General features: G+C 42.9%; 1 long non-coding RNA gene across 2 annotated transcripts in view; it reads left to right on the top strand.

The window, feature by feature from the left end:
• Positions 1 to 9321: 9321 nt before the first annotated feature.
• The window catches only part of LOC137563560 (uncharacterized), a 130842-nt gene continuing 118299 nt past the window's right edge, over positions 9322 to 21864 (top strand). For both annotated transcript variants that reach the window (XR_011030379.1, XR_011030378.1), the window contains exon 1: positions 9322 to 9406. This is a non-coding gene — a long non-coding RNA (uncharacterized lncRNA). The remainder of the gene's footprint in view (positions 9407 to 21864) is intronic.

The raw sequence follows: 21864 nt of genomic DNA, 5'->3' as shown, positions 1-21864 counted from the left end.
CCCTCCTATGATTGGTTGCTAGGGCCTGGCTGGGGGCCTCTGATTGGCCCAGGGATGTCAATTCTGCCCATTTCTGCCCAATCACGACCTAATCACGGATTTCCACCACGATCACGGCTATAACTACATTCCGAATATTTGCAATTACAGAATTTCCCTGACCGATTTCCGTGATCCAGAATCAATCATGGATTTGGATTCAGAAGTCGAATAATAAAAAAGTGCTCGTGAATTACAGCTATTCAGTGATCACAGAAATTATCAGAGCACCATTGGCAGCCAGCAGAGAATTGATTCAATATGGCCACCGCAACTGCTTTTTGATAGGGGGGTCCAGGAAAGGGTGTTAGCTGATTGGATGCCATTTGTCTGCTGACTGTGAGGAAGGGGGTTAAAGTTTAACTCAATGATGATGTATAGGGGTGAATCGAAAACGCCAAATGTTCGCTGTTCGCTGCAAATGTGAACAGCCGATGTTCGCAGAATACTGCTCACCGACGGACTTTTCGGGCCATCTCTAGTCTTAAGTATTTAATTAAAAAAAATTGAATAACAAGGTTTGGCAATCATTGGAGATGTAGAAGTTATAACTCTGAACATAATTGATAAAGGTTTAAAATGCATGTTTATTCTTTCATATCTGCTTCATTTTAAGCGCAGTCTGTAAAACATGTCTGAAAGATTAGCTTCCTAGGGAGTACTAATATATTTTCCAGTGTTGTTGAAAAAAGTTGTATTAAAAAATTACTTTTCCATGTTGTAAGTTTTATTGTTCACCTGTGTATTACTGGGATTATTTAACCACTTCACCACTGAGGGGTTTTACCCCCTGACCACCAGAGCAATTTTCACCTTTCAGCGCTCCTTCCATTCATTCGTCTATAACTTTATCATTACTTATCGCAATGAAATGAACTATATCTTGTTTTTTCCGCCACCAATTAGGCTTTCTTTAGGTGGGACATTATGCCAAGAATTATTTTTTTCTAAATGTGTTTTAATGGGAAAATAGGAAAAATGTGGGGAAAAAAAAAATTATTTTTCAGTTTTCGGCCATTATAGTTTTTAAATAATGCATGCTACTGTAATTAAAACCCATGAAATTTATGTGCCCTTTTGTCCCGGTTATAAAACCGTTTAAATTATGTCCCTATCACAATGTTTGGCGCCAATATTTCATTTGGAAATAAAGGTGCATTTTTTTCAGTTTTGCGTCCATCCCTAATTACAAGCCCATAGTTTATAAAGTAACAGTGTTATACCCTCTTGACTTAAATATTTAAAAAGTTCAGTCCCTAAGGTAACTAATTATGTATTTTTTTTAATTGTAAATTTTTGAATTTTTTTTTAATTACAAAAAAAAAAAAAATGGGGAGTGTGGGAGGTAATGAGTTAATTTTTTGTGTAAAAGTCATTTATTTGTATGTGAAAAATGTGTAGGGTGTAGTTTACTATTTGGCCACAAGATGGCCACAGTAACTTTTTGCTTTATTGCGACCTCCAAGCCTCCTTCCGGAAGCTTGGAGGAAGAATAAGGAGGCTGGACACGTGAGTTTCTTCTCACAATGATCGCGCTGCCCATAGGAGAGCAGCGGGTCATTGTGGGGCTTAGATCAACGAACGGGAATGGATTTTCCCGTTCATTGATCTCCGGGCGAGCGGGCGGCGGCGGTTTTACTAGCGGCGGGCGGCGTGTTTACGAGCGGGAGCGCGGACAGCGTCGGGAACGCGGAAAGTACGTGTTTCTCCGTCCCTAGTTTTTAAAGGATGGAAAAAGGGGCGGAGAAATACGTACGCGCGGGGGTAAAGTGGTTAAGATGATGACACCAACCATACAAGATTGTAATAATAATAATAATAATAGTCATCATCGGCATCATCATCATCATTCTAAACATTTCCTGATTTGTATTTGTTATGATAAGAATATGATAAAAAATTGAATATTGTTAATAATGGTGCAGTTCCTACTGGACGTGGTACCACAAACACATTGTCCAGTAATTAAGTTCCCACACGGTAAATACAAATAAAGCTTTGTTCTTGTCACTACCAAGCTGATGCAAATATTCTACAGCAGTTCATAAATGTAATTCTGTTTTCACTAAGCTGTAGACATTATTTTAATTAATTCATATCACTGATAATATACTGGAAATATAGAAAAGATTGCAAACTCCATACTTACATGTTTCACATAATGTGTGTGTGCATAAAAAGAAAAAAAAAAGAAAAAAGAGAAAACAATACATTAGCATAGACTATTCACATCGCATATAAGTCACAATAACAGTTTTTTTTCCCCCTTCTCATCAAAAGTAGAAACAATGCTGGATTACATACAATGTACATCTGGTATAACATGCAGCATCTTTGAATGTATCACAAATCCAATACATAAAACAATGTTATGATCAACGTAAAGACCTTTCTCAGAAATTGATTTTTGAGGGTAGTTCAAAGTTTAGTACTCAAAAAGTAAGTTTCTTTCCCCTGTTTCCCAACAATGATTTTCTTTTTTAATTTTTTGTTCATGCATAGAAATATTGTCCTCTCTGACCTAGCCATGAGCACAATCTCCACCATATGACAAGCTGAAAATGAATGCATATAATCACAGTCTGTTTCATGTCTGAAGTTTATTCTTTGAGAAAGAAACACAGTTTTGCATATTTAGAATTCCCATTTCTATAAAGATACACAGGTCAACAATTAAAACCAATTTTGATATTTTTAGCAAAGATTTTGTTTGAGACTTTGATAAAGAAATGTTTTTAACCTGAATCATGTAACAATTACAGCAAAAGTCAAAATTCTCACATACAACGCCACAACCAAATAATGTCCAGTGTATACAGCAAATACAATATTTTATTCACGCAGAATTTTTACTGACCTTAAATGCAGATGTGTTCATTTTTGTGTTAGCAAATCACCTATTGCTAATGTGGAGACCAGACACAAAACTAGATTTGGATCTCAGTGTTTTGAAGAAAAAAATTAAAACGACAAAAAAAGAAAATGACTAAAAATGGGAGTGACCTGTACTCTTTATTTTGAGGGCATTACAATTGCTTTATCAGGCTATTTTTAAATGTATCAGCCAAGAATCTCTTGTGCACTGGTGGTTCAGTGCAACTGGATAATCAGTGTAGCCTCATCAGATTACTGAGGGTCACTTGAGCTGTTTACCTAGATCCCCACCACCATCACCTTTCCTGTAGTAGTAATCAGAATAGACTGGAATCCCAAGCCAGTTGGATGGAGCCTACATTTTAGCAAAGCAAATTTTAGCTCACGTATTATATAATATTTAACAGAAGATAGAGAAAAACATCAATGGTTTATATATTTCAGCACTCTGTTTCATTGAGTGAAGACAAAATGAGAAATCTACTTTTTTTACGTTTTTAAACATAACATGAAACTGAGGGATATCGAAAAGTCCTTTTTTTAAGAGTAGGAGTTTAGATGGCATTATTTATCTCATCAGTTTACTTTCACTCAAGTTTTACTTTAAGCTTATTTGAAAAAAAACAAAAAAAACAAAAAACATGTTCCCATTGATAAGTAGTAATAGTCCTTGTTACAATAGGAAGCTCAATTAAAACTGTATAATTTTAGGTAGAGCATTATTTCATCTCCCTCCAAATCCCCTCTATGGTCTCTCATAGTGATCCTTTGCACCAACTCATAAGAGAGGCCACACACTTAAATGCATCTTTACCTATTTCTGCTCTATGATTTTACTCTTTTTTCTACTTTGGGGTTGTGCTTAGCGAGAATGTTATAATATTTTGGGCAAAAAATAATAAGATTCAAAACCTAATGGCTGTTTCTTTAAGCTTGTTAGCATGGTTCAGTAATAAACTGTCTCAGGGAGCTTGTATGCTATCCCAGTGTTTTTCTCCTATCGAACTAAAAGCACTTGCAAGGCAGCCACTAGAGCTCACTCAGTAGGTAGTAGTAGTGTTAGGGAGTCTTGCCCAAGAACTCCTTTCTGAATAGGTGCTGGCTTACTGCAATAGGAAGAGGCAAGATTTGAACCCAGGTCTCCTACGCCATAGGTTTTAACCATTACACTATCCAGCCACTAGTATTAGTCTTAGTATGCATCCTTATTTGGTGTGGGTTGTCCATTAGGCAACTATTTTGTAATTTTAAGGGGTATGTCTTCAGTCCGCCCATTTACTTGGTCTGGTAGTGGTTTGCTTTTATTGGTCCCTATCCTTAATAGTTTCCTCTTTTTTGGTAACACAGATATATGTATACTAAGGAAAGTGGTGGACCTTCCTCCTACTTATTGTGACAACCTTAGAGTGATGGCCAAACTTGAACAACTAGTGTGGGTTAAGAGGCATCCAGGAGGTGTTAGAAATGGGTAAAATTATCATGCAAGCTGCTCAAGGGCAATGTTGGATTGAATGCTTCCATTTATAGCTCACATTCATTCAAAAAAAACTACTTATTTTCATTTCAAAATCATAGTCTGCATTTGTCCTTAAATCATGCATGACGTCAACTCTAAAAAGTGAGTTTATGCTCCGATTATTTCTTACCTTGATTACTATAGCATTTTCCACTATTGCCTATAAACAAACAGACTGGCATATTTTTATCCTTTTTTGTAAGCTCTGTGCTGGCTGCCAATAACACAAATACTGGTACACATGACACACAAGGGCCACAAGCTCTGCCATTTCCCGGGACCCCCAAACCCACCTGTGACACCAAGGGGGGGGGGGTGCAGGTGAGCCCCGGTACTTCCACTACCAGAGGATTCACCCACACTGCCTCTATAACACCAGGGGAATCACCCACACTGGCTGCTAATAACCCTGTGGATCTAATTCAAATTCCTAATTCTAATCAACAAAGCTCTCCACATTCTAACTCCTCCATAGATATTCTCAGTAATATCCTGATACCACCACAACTTGAATCTGAACTCTTTTATTCTCCACTAGACCCACCTGTTCACATTCACTTACAGAAGGCCATTCACAAACTCTTTTTTTCTTTGGAACTCCCTTACAAAAGCACATTTATCCAGATTTTGAAACCTTCAGCTGCATACTTTAAACTTACCTTTTCAGGAAGTCACAGTGAGTCTTGAACATCTCAGACTGTTTACTAGGCAGATTAGGTTTCCCTCTATAAATGTATTATGTGCATGAGCTAGTGTTGGGCGAGCAGTGTTCGCCACTGTTCGGGTTCTGCAGAACATCACCCTGTTCGGGTGATGTTCGAGTTCGGCCGAACACCTGATGGTGTTCGGCCTTTTTAGTTCGGGTTCGCCTGAACTATTCAATGCCCGCTGAACAGGGCCCTGTTCGCCCGAACATGCCGCAATACGGCCCCCCTATGTGGTCGCAAGCATAAGGGGGGAGCATGCCCCGATCGCGGGGGGGGTCGGAAATTCCCCCCACCCCCTCCGCTAGCGCTCCCCCCTCTGCCCGCTTCCCCATAAAAAAAGTTTCAGGCAAGTTAAATAGTACCTGGTGGCTGGCACTGGCAGTGGAGTGAGGAGGAGGAGTCCGAGTAGCAGAGTGACGCGTTGAGGCCGGGCAGCGGGCGGTTCAGCGGTAGTACCCTTGTGGTACTTCCGCCCTTTCTCTGACCTCACGTCCTCTACGTGATGACGCATACGAGGGTACGCGTGACGCGTACCCTTGTATGCAGAGGACATGAGGTCAGAGAAAGGGCGGAAGTACCACAAGGGTACTACCGCTGAACCGCCCGCTGCCCGGCCTCAACGCGTCACTCTGCTACTCGGACTCCTCCTCCTCCTCACTCCACTGCCAGTGCCAGCCACCAGGTACTATTTAACTTGCCTGAAACTTTTTTTATGGGGAAGCGGGCAGAGGGGGGAGCGCTAGCGGAGGGGGTGGGGGGAATTTCCGACCCCCCCCGCGATCGGGGCATGCTCCCCCCTTATGCCTGCGACCCCATAGGGCCCCCAAAATGGGCATGTTCGGGGGTCCCATTGACTTCCATTGAGTTCGGCGTTCGGGCCGAACATGCCGAACATCTGGCCCATGTTCGGCCTGTTCGGCCCGAACCCGAACATCCAGGTGTTAGCCCAACACTAGCATGAGCCATCACCTCCTGTAGGTGACCTCGAGAGGTAGGGCTGTTGTGATTATTACAAATGCTAATATCCAGTTGGAGCATTTTAGCACTTAGGGCTGGTGCACACCAGAGTAGTTCTGGAGCATTTTTTAAAACTCTTGCAGGGGGAAAACCGCTAAGCTAATGAAAGTGAATGGGATGGTGCACAACAGAGCGGTTCATTTTTTCCAAAAACGCATACTCGGGGGCTAGAATTTTTTAGATTTCTGAGGCATTTCTGCCTCAATGTTAAAGTATAGGAAAAGCTCAAACCGCTCTGAAGAACGCTAGATCAGAACGGTTATCTAAGCGTTTTTGTTACAGGAGCTGTTCACTAACAGCTTTTACTGTAACAATATTTGTAATCTGCTACACAATAACGCTCCCAAAAACGCTAGGCATGTTTAGAAAACGTCTCTAAACCTGCCTAGAATCGCTCTGAAATCTGCTTCAAAAACCTCTAGCATTTTGCAGATCTGCTAGAGGTTTTTGGTGTGCATTGGGCCTTAGAGATATGAAAACTTTCTGAACATATGCATAGTAAAATGTGAAATATTTATTTATTTTTGTAAGTGGGCAAGTGAGTGCGGGCAGCATGGTGGTGTAATGGTTAACACTCTTGCCTTGCAGCACCATGTCCCCAGTTTGAATCCCAGCCAGGTCACTATCGGCATGGAGTTTGTAAGTTTTTCCCCCGTCTGCATGGATTTCCTCTTAGAACTCTGGTTTCCTCCCACATCCTAAAAACATACAGATAAGTTAATCGGCTTCCCCCTAAATTGGCCCTAGACTACAATATATACGCTACATAATATATACATAGAAATATGAATATGGTAGGAATTAAATTGGGAGCCCCTCTGAGGGACAGTTAAGTGACAAGACAATATACAGTACACTCTGTATAGCGCTGCAGAAGATGTCGGTGCTATATAAGTACTAAAACATAACAATAAAATAATAAGTAAGTAGCACTTACCTATCACTGCTTTTACAGTACCTACAGTACCTACTCTTACAGTGCCTGTTGCTGCTCTTCAAGTAATTTGACCTCTGGACCCAACTAAAAGACTTCTGGCTTTGAGGTCAAGGTATTTGTACATCACAATATAAAAATCCAATCTGGTACTGTTTGAAAAAGTTGTTTTTACATTTTACAAAAATAACCTCAACATTTTTGTGAACATTCTAGAAAATAAATGCTCATCCTCGGTAATGATATAAATTGTATTTCCTTTTATTGTGTTAAAATAATCTACAAATGAAAACACTTTTGCTGAATTTCTAATAAATGTGGATGATTGAAAATAGTTGTGACCTACAAAAGTCATTCAGACAACTGCACGGTCTGTTCTGTTACTAAATGTATGTAAGATGTTCCCCATGTTTAAACATCGCATATGGTCATGTTTATATGCATGTGTAAAGTTGTGGGAGTGTGATCAATTACCATATTTAGCACAAGTACTTCTGTGATAGGGGCGCTCATTCACATGCAAATGCCATCAAGCTATTTACTTTTACTGTTTCTTTCCAGCAAAAAAGGCGATTTTGGAAAACATTAGGAACAAATAGAATGATGGCCCCTTACTGATAAGCATGATGTTCCACTCTTTCCAACTGCTGATGAAATAAATAAAAGATTTAGTATAGCAAATACTCACAAAGTCCTACATTTCAATGTCACAGAAAACTTTTTGTTGTAGTTGTTTTGCAAATATAGATATGCACAATCTACTGACACATTTCATATCGTATGAGTAAAATGTTTCACAGTATTTAAGAGCATAGGTATAAGATAAGGTAACAGGCGGCACCATTGTCTATTGATCTACGATTGACCATTACATTCACGCTAATCTTCTGGGAACTCTAATCTTCTGGGGTTCCCAGTTTATGGGCCCTGTATGTGAGTTATTGTTTTTATATCTACTACCTTTTAAAGAAATTTTATCTAAATAAACGGGTTACGCTTAGATATTGCTGTTTTTGTTTTCCTATGTAAATCCCTGAAACTTTACCTCCATACGGATGTCCACTGGATCTTCACGATGTCTGATGTTCCCTGGACGTTATCTGTGACCTGAGCCATTTTACAACCTTAGAATGTGGGTTGTTGGGAGCTGGTAAGCCTTTTCTTGTTTTGATGTTTGGCGGATACCTACCTCTGAGCATTTGATGTATTGTGGTGAAGAATTTATCATTCCCTACATACAATGGCTTTTTAAACCTGCGCTGACCTTTGATGTATAAGATAAGGTTTGGTTTTATTTCAATGCACAAAATAAGAGGGTCTTAACTAGTGTTGCTTGGATGTAATGGAATAGGAAACCCACTACTTCTCAAAGAAACAAATAATCATACACAAATTGTGGACTGGTCTTAATGTATCTATACAAATATAAAAAAATTATGATGATAATAATAATAATGGTATTTTAGGAGGTTGATACAAAAGCCTTGCAGTAAAAGCTTCACACCTCCTTTGGAATCCTCCTCCACAACACATCTGTCACTCTCCAACCTTCGATATATTTAACTGCGCCCTCCCATTTCCTCTTTGACCTCTGGCCAAATTGCACACCTACTAGATAGCCTAAAACACACTGGCCCATATGCAATTCACTTTTTCACCTGAGTTTTCTCTTAGGAGATAATTTTTCATCTTCGATTTAAAATAACTTTCCAGCACTTTTCAAATAAAAGAGTACCAAAAAGTAGGTGCAAAAGTACTTTCAAAATTATTTTGAGTATTTTCTTGCTTTCTGTTGGTTTAAAAGGCATTTTATTGACAAGTTTAAAATTATCACCTAGGAGAAAACTCAGGTGAAAAAGTGAATTGCATATGGGCCACTGTGTCTAGTTATGACTATTGTATACTACTCCACCTCTTGTTTCCCCCATTCCTTTGGATTCTAAGCTCACAAAGGCAGGGCTCTCTCACCGTTTTGTGTCTTGGAATTTGTTACACAATTTATTCATATTACTTTTATTGCTATAACAGCCAATTCTGTATTTTGTATATTGGTGTATACCATTGTCTGTATTACTTTGTACCCCATGTTTGCTCCTTACTTTGTACAGTGCCACAGAATATGCTGACACATTATAAATTAATATTTATAAAATAATAAAAAGCTGCAGTGCCTTGCCCACATATTGCTATCCAGTACCACAGATAACTGCCAGTACCACAGATAACTGCCAGTACCACAGATAACTGCATATTCAATAAAAGAAGAGGGAGGTTTAAATCATGTTTGAGATGGTGCACCATGACAAAGCACCACTGGCTGTGAGTATTGACTGGCTGGCTGACTGGGATAACCTGCAAGGGGACCATAGGTTAAGAAGTATTCCATGGGGCTAAATTTGTTGTACTCCATGAAAATCATGGTAAAAATAAGAACCCCCTCCCTGCAAACAGACCTATCCCCAGAAGAAGGCTATGAAATGGAGGGGCAATATAGCCTCCACCTACACTTCCAGAGTGCCCCCCACACACCCAAACACACATCAAATAAATGTCTGCTCCTCCAACCCACTCAAGCAGTCCCACTCGGGCTGGATTGACCATAAGGCACTGTAGGCACGTGCATACAATCGCCTGATGATAAGAGGGGCGGCTGACTCCCCTCCCCTAGCGCCTCCCTCCTTCCTTATGCTGAGTACTGAGCAGAGCATAAATGAGATGTGTAGAGCTGTACAGAGGCGCCAGTAGGATAAAAGTCACTAAAACGTTTAAAACGTTCGGGATGCGGTGGTGGACCAGCCAACCCAAAACAGACACAGGTACTGTCGATTCAAGTAATAAATAATTTCTTTATATACTCCAAAGACAAGTTGCAACGCGTTTCGCGGGCAAAATCCCGCTTCCTCAGTCAATAAACAACTGGAGTAATACACAGCACGGAGTCCAAAATACGCTTGGCACCTCTGGGTTACACAGGTGCCAAGCGTATTTTGGACTCCGTGCTGTGTATTACTCCAGTTGTTTATTGCTTGAGGAAGTGGGATTTTGCCCGTGAAACGCGTTGCAACTTGTCTTTGGAGTATATAAAGAAATTATTTATTACTTGAATCGACAGTACCTGTGTCTGTTTTGGGTTGGCTGGTCCACCACCGCATCCCGAACGTTTTAAACGTTTTAGTGACTTTTATCCTACTGGCGCCTCTGTACAGCTCTACACATCAATAATCCACCCTTGGTGGAAGGGTGGTACACCCTCTTTTTCTCCTCTATCCACAGAGAGCGACATCTTAATCCTGAGTGGGGACAGGCTTGGTCTCCCCACCTGCCTTTTCAGTGGTTACCTTGGAGGTAACCCTGGTTTGTAAGTACAATACTTACGTTTCATCATTATCATTCGCACTCCTCCAATACAAGCTACACTATATTGGGCTCTCGGTTTTCTACCTTTTATGAGCATAAATGAGAGTTTAGTCACCCGTCTCAACATTCCACAGATGAGATCTCTCTTTAGTCGGGGCACCACTAGCTACTTAATACTGAGGGTACCTCTGGCTACCTAATACTAAGGGACACCTGTAGCTACCTATGATGGGCAGGGGAATTAAGGGAGAAGTGACAGCTGGGTTAGCCAGGACATTTGCGGTGGGGTTTTGTGGAGGTTCCTGGGTTCCTGGAGGGCGAAGTTTAGGGTGCCAGGACATCTGTACCTATAGGCTCCTGTGATGTAAATCTGGGCCTAAGTCCCACCCACCAGTGTTAGTGCTATTTGATTTATAGAATTATCAGCGGTGTGCTATACATTTATCAGAATGTTGCCAATGGTTAGCCTGGTCTGCTGGCAAAATAAATCCTGGAGTTTTCAAGCTTTCAAGCACATATTCATTAACCCTTCCAATAAGGTTATGAAGGGGAATGCTTTGGGCCTATTTCCACTACATGCAGAGTGGATGCAGAATTGATGCAGAATGGATGCAGAAAGACTGACTACAATGAATAGCTATGGGAAAAGCTGCATCGGAAAAATTGCGTTTACTGGAAACAGGCCCATAGACATTCATTGGAGTCAGTTTTTTTGCATCCTTTCTGCATCCAATCTGCGTGTAGTGGAAATAGGCCCTTTCTGGAGTCCCTTTACAAAATCATTTTTACATTTCTTTTAGAAGTGGATCGGCTATAAGTATAAACCACTAAAACCCATTATTCATGTATATTAATGTATTTCCTCAATTAGATTATGTGCATGCAGATACTACACTGTCCAATATAATCAGTTTTTCATGCAAAAGCATCAGCAGCTACGTTTCCTTATCCTCCCACAGACATCTTTCCTAGAAACTTTGCTTACTATTCTACAGTAGAGTAAGGATGGCTTCTGCCAGAGTGATGTCCATGTTATGGTTACAGATGTAAACATGTGGACTCTACCAATACAATCTGATTTTTTTTAATTAAAAGTCTGTGGTGTACACAGTTATACCATAAACAGCAGCAGGTCTCAAATTTGATGTGTCTGCTGTAAAGTTTTGCTTATATGATGTTATTACTGTTCTATATCTCTTTTAGTGTAGGTTCACAGAGTGAATTAGAAATGTATGCAGAGTAAAGCGAGGTATCGTTAAAGGAGCACTATGATGAAAACAGTAAAATTTAAAATACATGTTCACACATTATAACAGATACATTGGGCCCTATGTTGCTGTTGTTTGCAGTTGGTGTTTTATACTTCTGACTGCAGTGTGTGGGGGGTTAAAAGTACATACCATCTGCTCCTCCTGCCCCCCTCCGTCTGCCGCTGTTAGTCTAATATACATCCCAGTGTCCGGCGACTTTCTTGACCCCTCACCCGGGCATACTGCACCCGGACATGGCCGGCGCATAGCGAGCGGCTCAGAAGCACGTTGATCCCTCTGTCTCCTCTGGACTGCATGTGCGCTTCACTACACCAAGCGTCACATGCTGATCATGTGACGCTTGGTGTAGTGGAGCACACACGCAGCCCAGAAAAGACAGAGTGATCAGCGTACTTCTGAGCCGCTCGCTATGTGCCGGCCAGAAGTGAAGAGGGGAGGACATACTGTGCACACAGGGCGCAGTATGTCCGAGTTAGGGGTCAAGAAAGTTGCCGGACACCGGGATGTATGTTGGACTAACGGCAGCAGACAGAGGGGGGCAGGAAGAGCAGATGGTATGTACTTTTAACCCCCCACACACTGCAACTATCATTTTTTTTCAGTTGTGGTATCCTTTAACATCACTGATTTATAGACGGCTGCAACAATTTTTTGAATGTTCAGGGCTACTGGCCAATCAGATCATAGGTCTAGACCATACACTTATTGGTTAGTAGATCTGGCCATCCAAATGCTCTTTTTTCCTCTGGGGTAAACCTTTATCTTTAGTCTCCAGCTTAGTTACCACTAAGTCGCCATATTCAGTTTCTGTACTGATAACAAACTGTATTTTATTTTGGATCCGAGATAAACTTTTACTCATTGCATAATTGTGTTTCTTTCATATAGTTTATAGGGCATTACTCAAGCCAAATACTTTTTTTTGTTTTAATACTCTAATTCCCTATAAACTAAATAAGCCTCACCTACAGCTTTTTCACAGTGCCTTGGCACCGTAGCAAAGGCTTATGGGAGCTCAGTCTGGGCAGGAGGAGGAGGAGGTTACTAGCCATTGATTTCAGAGGCAGAGGGGAGAAGGGAGGAGGAGAGGCGACTGAATTTACACACAGGCAAGCTGATAGCATCTCCAGCCCTCAGCCTGTGACAATGTGACAAACAGAACATGGCTGCCCTCATTGTATCACAGGAATAAATAATCATAAACTTTTGAAGCTGTTTGCAGCTAGATATGCTGTGTAAACTCTAGAATCTAAATTTTAGATAACATATATATAGACAAGTTACTTGTTATACTTAGTTTTTCATCTCGGATCCGCTTTAAAGTGACAAAATTGAAAAGCCACTTTTTGTTGTAAAATGGACTTTGCATGAAAAGTCAGCTCACTGTTAGTAGCTATAACTAGCTGAAAACTTTATAATTCATAGTTATAAATAGTTGAAGTCATTTCGTTTTTATCTAAGGTCTAATGGTACCTTTAAACCAAGATTATGTTATGTTCTTTACTGTCTCTTCCACTAATAAACGAGCTTGGTATTTTATGAATGCAAATGTAAAAACACAAAAATTACACATTCTTGAAATATTTCCATGTCGCAAAATAGGCAATTTATAAATATTACTCCCGAGGAGGTTGTTAAAATTGATGAACAGATGGAGATGAAGATAAATTGTGTTGCGACGTGAGATGGTTTTCCATTACTAGGATATGTTTGTGAAAATAGCAAATAAAAACAAAGGTAATTTTATCTTATAGATGATATTAGTTCCACATGTTATGCCAAGGGATTAATGGAAGCAACAAAGGAGGAGGTAATGACCTAAGCAAAGCATCCAAGAGTTCTGAAACTCCCCGTGTCACAGTTTCCTTTCATCAAATCACAGTATGAATTTACTGGGTTTAATGAATTTCCTTTCACTGCCTTCGTATGTGCTGAAAACTAATTTCTGTCCATGACTGTAAAGGGAAACACATCATTGTTTAAATATACCAATAGAAAGAAATCAGAGAATAAATGTAACATTTTTATAGACCGCAAGACGTAACATATGTGCATAACATGAAATTGGTTTAAAATTGAATGCCAAGGCCTTTTGATTTATATTGCTTTTTTCCAACAATTATTTAAAGGGTCAGCAAGCCCGTTTTATAATCATAGTGTCAGTGCTTGGTAAATTTTGTCATGTGATTCCCAAACAACTTCAATGTGTCATAAAATGTTATGTGTCATAATACTGTGTGTGTCATAAAAGAGTAAAGTGGGTAACAATGGTAGCTGGAGGTGAAATAGTAAAAATGATTTTGAAAGCTGTGATTAGCATCTATAAACTGTAATTTGGGAGCCCAGAGATGTCCAAGGTTTATAGCCACCATTTATGCTTATAGCCCCTAGTCACCATTATAGCCATTTATACAATCAAAATCAGAACTATTTATTTCGCCAAGTACAAACAGGGGTTTGTAACCCCCTTACCTGGAAGGATGAGGGGGATAATGTCCGAAAGTCAAGAGCCATACTACGGCGCCACCAGTCTCAATTGGCAATCATCTGTCATCCCTAAGGAAACATGGGGGAGGGGCAGAGGGAGGTGAAGGTTCAGCAGTGATGATCCAGTTCTTCATGAAAGAAACCTGCGGTGATGGCTGATGCTGCTGAGGATCTCGATTGCTGACCTTTGGCAGTGCTGGCCAAGGTGTTCCAGTTCAAAAGGTGCAGTAGTGTTAATTTCTGTGGTGAGTCCCAACACCTGAGCACATTCAGCAGGCTGGTCAAGATAATCTGGCTGTCACAGAAGCATCCGGCTGCGGCGACCCTTACTTATGGTTTAGTGGCTTGCATCATGGGGGGGCTGAACCCGAGATGTGCCTGTTGTGGTGGAGCAGCAGCAGTCGCTGGCATCCAACAAGGCCAAAAGTATACCAATCAGCACGGTGTCCTGCCTCAGTGGAGCCCTGATCTCCTGGCCTGGGTAGCAGCGGTGGACTCCACAAGGCATGTATCTGCACAGACAACAGACCCAGGCAGCAGCAAGGCATACAAAACTCCAGGTCCTGGAATATCCATGACCCGCACCAGCATCCCAGGCACACCGATCTCACTGATTCTGGTGATCATTAGTTTCAGGCACTTTGGGAACAGATGTTCCCATTCATCGATCAGTACTCCGTTATGCGAGATTGCGGGTGCGCACTGCTTGTAAATACAAACATAAGCATATCTACATCCCTGGTTGTGAAATGAAGTCCAGAGGGGTATAGATACATGGTGCAGCCGTGGGGAAGAGGTTAAATAAGCTGATCTTTGTTTACTTGTTTACTGTGTTCAAAAAAATAGCTTTAAATTAATACCTTTTCTCTATTCTAGATGATATTTCATCACTGTAGTGAATTCTTCCTGATGAAGGTTCCTAGGCTTCATATAGTTATAATCAATACACTTCACAGTCTGGCTAATTGACACAGTTATGTACTGTATATGCTATCTGTTGAAGTGTGTCTAGCTGAAACAGTATACTGACCCAAAAATGTCTAGGCAAACATGATAAAACAACATTTATGATGAATGGTATCAAAAACCTCCTACCCCTTTTCAGGGATAGTTGCTACAGTTTGACATAGATTGTCTCTTTCATAGTAGCGTAAATTAACTAAACTGTTGGCTAAAGTATATGAATTTCGTAAATGGAAATGCCTGGTAGTCCCCCTTGCTTATTTGAAGTGAAGAATTTACTCTATGACCTGGAATAATAACCTAGACAGAAATACTGCTAGAGTGAATAGAGTTATAGATACTGTAATGGATTGCGGAGACACCGCCGCGTGGTCTGGCAGCGGGGCAGCTGTCTCCACGTTCAGACCGGCGGTTTCCGCACAGTAGCATGCGTCTAGTGTGTCTGAGCCTAGTAGTGCACACAGATGGAGAGTTACGCGCGCGCGCTAGGAAACAGGACGTTTATGCCAATAGGAGAGGGATCAGCTGATCAGGACGGTCAGCTGATCCCAGCGCAGTGAGTGATTGGCTGAGTGGGGCTGGGCGGTGCTGGGGAGCGCTGCACTATATATACTTCTTGCCTGTCAGTTGCTGGTTGTCTGGCGTTGCGAATACTTACGTGTGAGAACTCAGACCAGTCAGATCCCACAGTGTGTTGGAGCCAGGGGGACCTGGGAATTCACACTTAGCCAGATTATGCTGTGTTATACTTTAGACCAGTTCCAGGGTGTTGTGACCAAGGACCTCACACCCAAGCTTAGGGATACTGTGTCATTGCTGTGTTATCATTCTTCTAGGATTTTGTTATACTGATATGTTATGACCATTTGCTCTGTCGACCTTGCTCTTGTCTTCTGATTCGGTACCTCTGCATATCTGCCTACGTGTTGCCAGACCCTGCCTGTAACTGGTTACCGAATCAGTCTCTCTCTCTGTACCTAATCTGCTCGTGTGTTGTCGACCTGGCCTGCCCGACCACTCCAGCTGTCACTCTCCCAGAGTGCTCAGTCGATCTGTACTAGCAGTAACACCATTCCATCAGGTGTCGGCTGCATACAGGACTCCCGCTCCTCAGAGAGTCCGGCCTGTTAGCAGCCAGTGGTCTCTCCCTCTGGCTGAAGTACAGTTTACCATCTGATCCCTGGTTACCAGGCCCTTGCTATCTGTGAGATAGTTTCTGCACTGCCCAGGGACACCTGCCCCTCAGGTGGCTCTTGGCCGAGCCACTTATATCTCACTTATAGCCTTCAGTTCATCCAGTACTTTACTCAGTTGGTGTCCAGAGGTTAGTGATACTTGTATTATTGGTGATTCTGCAGATCATCCATAATCAAGTATACAACTGTATTGTTGATGATTCTGCAGATCATCAACAATCAGATTCTCTCTGTGTGCTGACACCAATCGTTACAGAACGGCAGACCTGAAAAACAAAATGGACGCACTTAACAGCCGTCTTGATGCACTCACCACCTCGGTGGAAAATTTCATCAGCGTGCTGGACGGTCATCAGACCCAGATCACAGCATTGTCTGGGTCCATACATATCCTTAAGACGGCTGTAAACACAGTGCGATCTCCTCCAGTTACAGACTTACGCATGTCTGTACCCGAAAGGTTTTCTGGTCATAGATCTGACTTTCAGAACTTTAAAAATTGAGTAATGTCGTATTTTGAACTGATACCCAATTCATCAGGAACTGGGGCACAGAGAATTACTTTTATTAAGACCCTTCTGTCAGGAGATTCTCAGACTTGGGCATATAGCCTGCAGGAAGAGCATGAGCCATTACTGTCAGTTGAGGAATTTTTCAAGGCCATGGCCATAATTTATGATGATCCGGACATTGCCTCCACTGCTGAGCGGAAGTAAAAGACCTTGCGTCAAGGCAAGGATCCGGTAGAAGTCTATGCAGCTGAATTCAGGAAGTGGTCTGTGTCAGCTAGGTGGGGATCATTTGCACTATTAGACTGATTTTTATCAGGGTTGTCAGACGCTGAACCAAAAACTATTGATGAGGCAATTGCTTTAGCAGTACGGGTTGATCGCCGATTACGGTATCAGAAACAAACCCGCGGTAAGAACACTGTAAGATATGTCTCCTACGCCTCTCCTCCACCCGTCTCACCTCCACCAGAGCCAATGCAAATTGGACAGTCCAAATTGACACGGGTGGAGAGGAATCGCAGGAAAACAGAACAGCTCTGTTTATACTGTGCAGATGAGGGTCATAAGGTGCAGAATTGTCCCAAGAAGTCGGGAAACGCTGCCGCCTAGGTGTAGTCAGAGGTAATACCCTAGGCGCGCAGTCTTTACCTCTAAACAACAATCGTTTGCTCCTTACCTGTTCAGTCACATGGGAGTGCCAGACTGTTACCACTGAAGCTTTCGTAGACTCTGGTTCAGCAGCTAACTTTATAGATTACGGGTTTGCAAAAAGTTTGGGAATTCCTATACTCCCATTAAACCAACAGGTTTTGGTCACTGCTGTAGATGACTCTCCTCTGCAAAGTAGACATCCTCTGTCTCGAATCCCGAATTTAAGGTTCAGTGTTGGGGTGCTACATAAGGAGAATCTGCAATTTCTGGTTCTGCGTATGGCATCCTCTACCGTCATTCTTGGCATGCCATGGTTACAACTTCACTCTCCTCAGATAGATTGGGTTTCAGGTCAACTAACAAGCTGGTCTACCCATTGTTATCATCATTGTTTAACGAAAGTAACCGTGGGTAACACCAAGATTCAGATTAAAGGTGTGTCAAAACAATACGCAGAATTTGCTGACGTGTTCTGTCCCAAATCGGCAGATAAACTTCCCCCCCACCGTACCTTCGACTGTCCCATCGATTTGAGATCTGGTTGTATGCCTCCCAGGGGTCAACTCTATAATCTGTCTGGGCCTGAGAAACTAGCTATGCAGGAATACATCAGAGAAAACTTGGTTTAGGGGTTCATCCGTCCCTCGCGTTCTCCAGCAGGGGCAGGATTCTTTTTTGTAAAAAAAAAGATGGAGGCCTTCATCCCTGCATTGACTATCGAGGCTTAAACAAGATCACAGTGAAAAATCGTTATCCGTTACCCTTGATTGACGATTTATTCACCCAGGTTACCAACGCCAAGATTTTCTCAAAGCTAGATCTGAGAGGTGCTTACAACCTAGTTCGTATTAGGGATGGTGACGAATGGAAGACGGCCTTTAACACACCCGACGGGCATCACGAGTATCTAGTGATGCCCTTCGGGTTGTGTAACGCCCCAGCCATCTTCCAGGAGTTGATTAATGAGGTATTCAGGGAGGTGTTGGGGAAGTTCGTCCTAGTCTATCTGGACGATATACTGATTTTTTCATCCAATCTCTCGGAACACCGCAAGCATGTCAAGTTTGTTCCAGAGACGCTAAGACAGAATCTGCTTTATGCCAAACTGGAGAAATGCCTCTTCAAGGTGACCTCGGTTGCCTTCTTGGGGTACATTATCTCTACATCCGGCCTCTCTATAGATCCAGGGAAGGTTTCTGCTGTCCTGGAGTGGCCTCAGCCTGTAGGACTGAAGGCACTCCAGAGATTTCTGGGTTTTGCCAACTACTACAGGAGGTTCATAAAGGGGTACTTTACCATAGTCTCGCCCCTCACCAGTCTCACCAAGAAAGGGGCAGATACTCACCACTGGTCAGCAGAGGCCCATGCTGCTTTTTCTACACTGAAAAAACAGTTCTGTTCCGCACCTATATTGAGACATGTTGATGTCACCTTTCCTTTTATCGTGGAGGTTGATGCTTCAGAGGTGGGGGTGGGAGCTGTATTGTCTCAGAGGTCATGCTTACAGGGCAAACTCCACCCATGTGCCTACTTTTCTCGTAGGTTTTCACCCGCAGAGAAAAACTATGACATAGGCAATCGGGAGCTTTTAGCCATCAAATTAGCTTTTGAGGAATGGCGACACTGGCTAGAAGGTGCAGAACATACTATCACAGTTTACACAGATCATAAGAATTTGGAGTACATAGAGGATGCCAAGAGACTTAGCCCCCGTCAGGCCCGGTGGTCCCTGTTCTTTGCAAGATTCAGATTTGTAATTACGTATACCCCTGGTAGTAAAAACATCAAGGCCGACGCCTTGTCCAGGTGTTTCGAGCCCGAGGCAGTACAGCCCTCAGCCCCTGAGACCATTCTACCTCAGAAGGTAGTTCTGGCAGCCACTGAGACCTGGAAGGATTGGACAGTCACTCTGAGCCCTTACCAACAGGATGTTTCAGAGGGGAAGCCTGATGGGGTCATGTTTGCACCACTGCCTTTCCGTCTACAACTCTTGCAACTTTTTCATTCCCATAAGAATGCTGGTCATCCCGAGGCCACCAGAACTCAGGATTTACTGGCCAGATGTGCTTGGTGGCCTTCATTGGCAACAGATTGTAAGGAGTTTGTAAGAGAGTGTGCAGTGTGTGCTAGGAGTAAACCCTCTCGTCAGGCCCCTGTTGGTACCTTACAACCCTTGCCAGTCCCAAGTGAACCATGGACCCATGTGTCCATGGATTTTGTGGGTAAACTCCCCAGGTCTGAGGGCAAGACGGTCATTTGGGTGGTAGTGGACAGATTCAGTAAGATGGCTCATTTTGTTCCTTTGAAAGGACTCCCCTCGGCCTAGGAATTGGCTGATCTCTTCATCCAGCACATTTTCCGGCTGCATGGCATTCCGGAAAATATAGTGTCAGATCGGGGAGTCCAATTTGTTTCTAAGTTTTGGAGAGCCTTTTGCCATCAACTGGATATGGACCTTGCTTTCTCATCAGGCTACCACCCACAGACCAATGGCCAGACCGAGAGAGTTAACCAATCCCTAGAACAGTTCCTCAGATGTTATGTTGCAGATGCGCAATCTGATTGGGTAAAATGTTTGCCGTTCGCGGAATTTGCGCACAACAACCTGAAAAACTCCTCTTCAGGATTTTCCCCATTTCAGGTAGTCTCGGGAAGATCACCTAAGTTTGCTCCATTGCCGGTGGCATCCACACCATTCCCGGCTCTGGAGGATTGGCAGAGAGCTTTAAAGGAGATTTGGGGAATGGTTAAGAGGAACCTAGGGAAAGCTTTCCAAACCCAGAAAAAGCAGGCAGATAAAAGGCGGTCCGTAGAGTGGAAGTTTTCTCCAGGAGATTTAGTGTGGGTATCCACTCGGCATTTGGCCTTGAAGCAGCTGTCACCCAAACTGGGTCCTAGATTTATAGGACCATTCCCAGTGTCCAAGAAAACTAATAATGTCACTTACGCGATTGATCTCCCAGCCAGTATGAGAGGTGTGAGATCATTCCATGTGTCTCTATTGAAGCCAGCAGTGCACGTGGATTCCCCCCCCCCCACCTCCCCCTGTGTTGGTTGACGACCAACCAGAATATGAGATTGAAAAGATCCTGGACTCTCGCTTAGTGCAAAATTCCGTACAGTATCTGGTCAACTGGAAAGGATATGGTGTGGAGGAAAGAACTTGGGTGCCAGATTGTCGCATGCATGCGGAGGAATTAAAGAAAGAATTTCATGACTCACATCCTGGGAAGCCTGGTGGGAATTGTCCGGAGTCCACTCCTCAGGGGGGGGGGGGTACTGTAATGGAATGCGGAGACACCGCGGCGTGGTCTGGCAGCGGGGCGGCTGTCTCCGCATTTAGACCGGCGGTTTCCGCACAGCAGCATGCACCTGGTGTGTCTGAGCCTAGTAGTGCACACAGATGGAGAGCTATGCGCGCGCGCACTAGGAGACAGGACCTTTATGCCAATAGGAGAGGGATCAGCTGATCAGGATGGTAAGCTGATCCCAGCGCAGTGAGTGATGGGCTGAGTGGGGCTGGGCGGCGCTGGGGAGCGCTGCACTATATATACTTCTTGCCTGTCAGTTACTGGTTGTCTGCCGTTACGAATACTTACGTGTGAGCACTCAGACCAGTCAGATCCCACAGTGTGTTGGAGCCAGGGGGACCTGGGAATTCACACTTAGCCAGATTATGCTGTGTTATACTTTAGACCAGTTCCAGGGTGTTGTGACCAAGGACCTCACACCCAAGCTTAGGGATACTGTGTCATTGCTGTGTTATACTTTAGACCAGTTCCAGGGTGTTGTGACCAAGGACCTCACACCCAAGCTTAGGGATACTGTGTCATTGCTGTGTTATCATTTAGATTAGTTCTAGGGTGTTGTGACCAAGGACCACACACTCAAGTTTAGGAATACTAAACCAATACTGTGTTATACTCTAGACTAGTTCCAGGGTGTCGAGAGCAAGGAACTCACACCTCAGTCTAGGATTTTGTTATACTGATATGTTATGACCATTTGCTCTGTCGACTTTGCTCTTGTCTTCTGATTCGGTACCTCTGCATATCTGCCTACCTGTTGCCAGACCCTGCCTGTACCTGGTTACCGAATCAGTCTCTCTCTCTGTACCTAATCTGCTTGTGTGTTGCCGACCTGGCCTGCCCGACCACTCCAGCTGTCACTCTCCCAGAGTGCTCAGTCGATCTGTACTAGCAGTAACACCATTCCATCAGGTGCATACAGGACTCCCGCTCCTCAGAGAGTCCAGCCTGTTAGCAGCCAGTGGTCTCTCCCTCTGGCTGCAGTACAGTTTACCATCTGATCCCTGGTTACCAGGCCCTTGCTATCTATGA

This window comes from Hyperolius riggenbachi, chromosome 3 (genome assembly GCF_040937935.1).
Source record: "Hyperolius riggenbachi isolate aHypRig1 chromosome 3, aHypRig1.pri, whole genome shotgun sequence".
NCBI lineage: Eukaryota > Metazoa > Chordata > Amphibia > Anura > Hyperoliidae > Hyperolius > Hyperolius riggenbachi.
The sequence above is the reverse complement of the archived record's forward strand: the minus strand, read 5'-3'. Positions and strand labels throughout refer to the sequence as shown.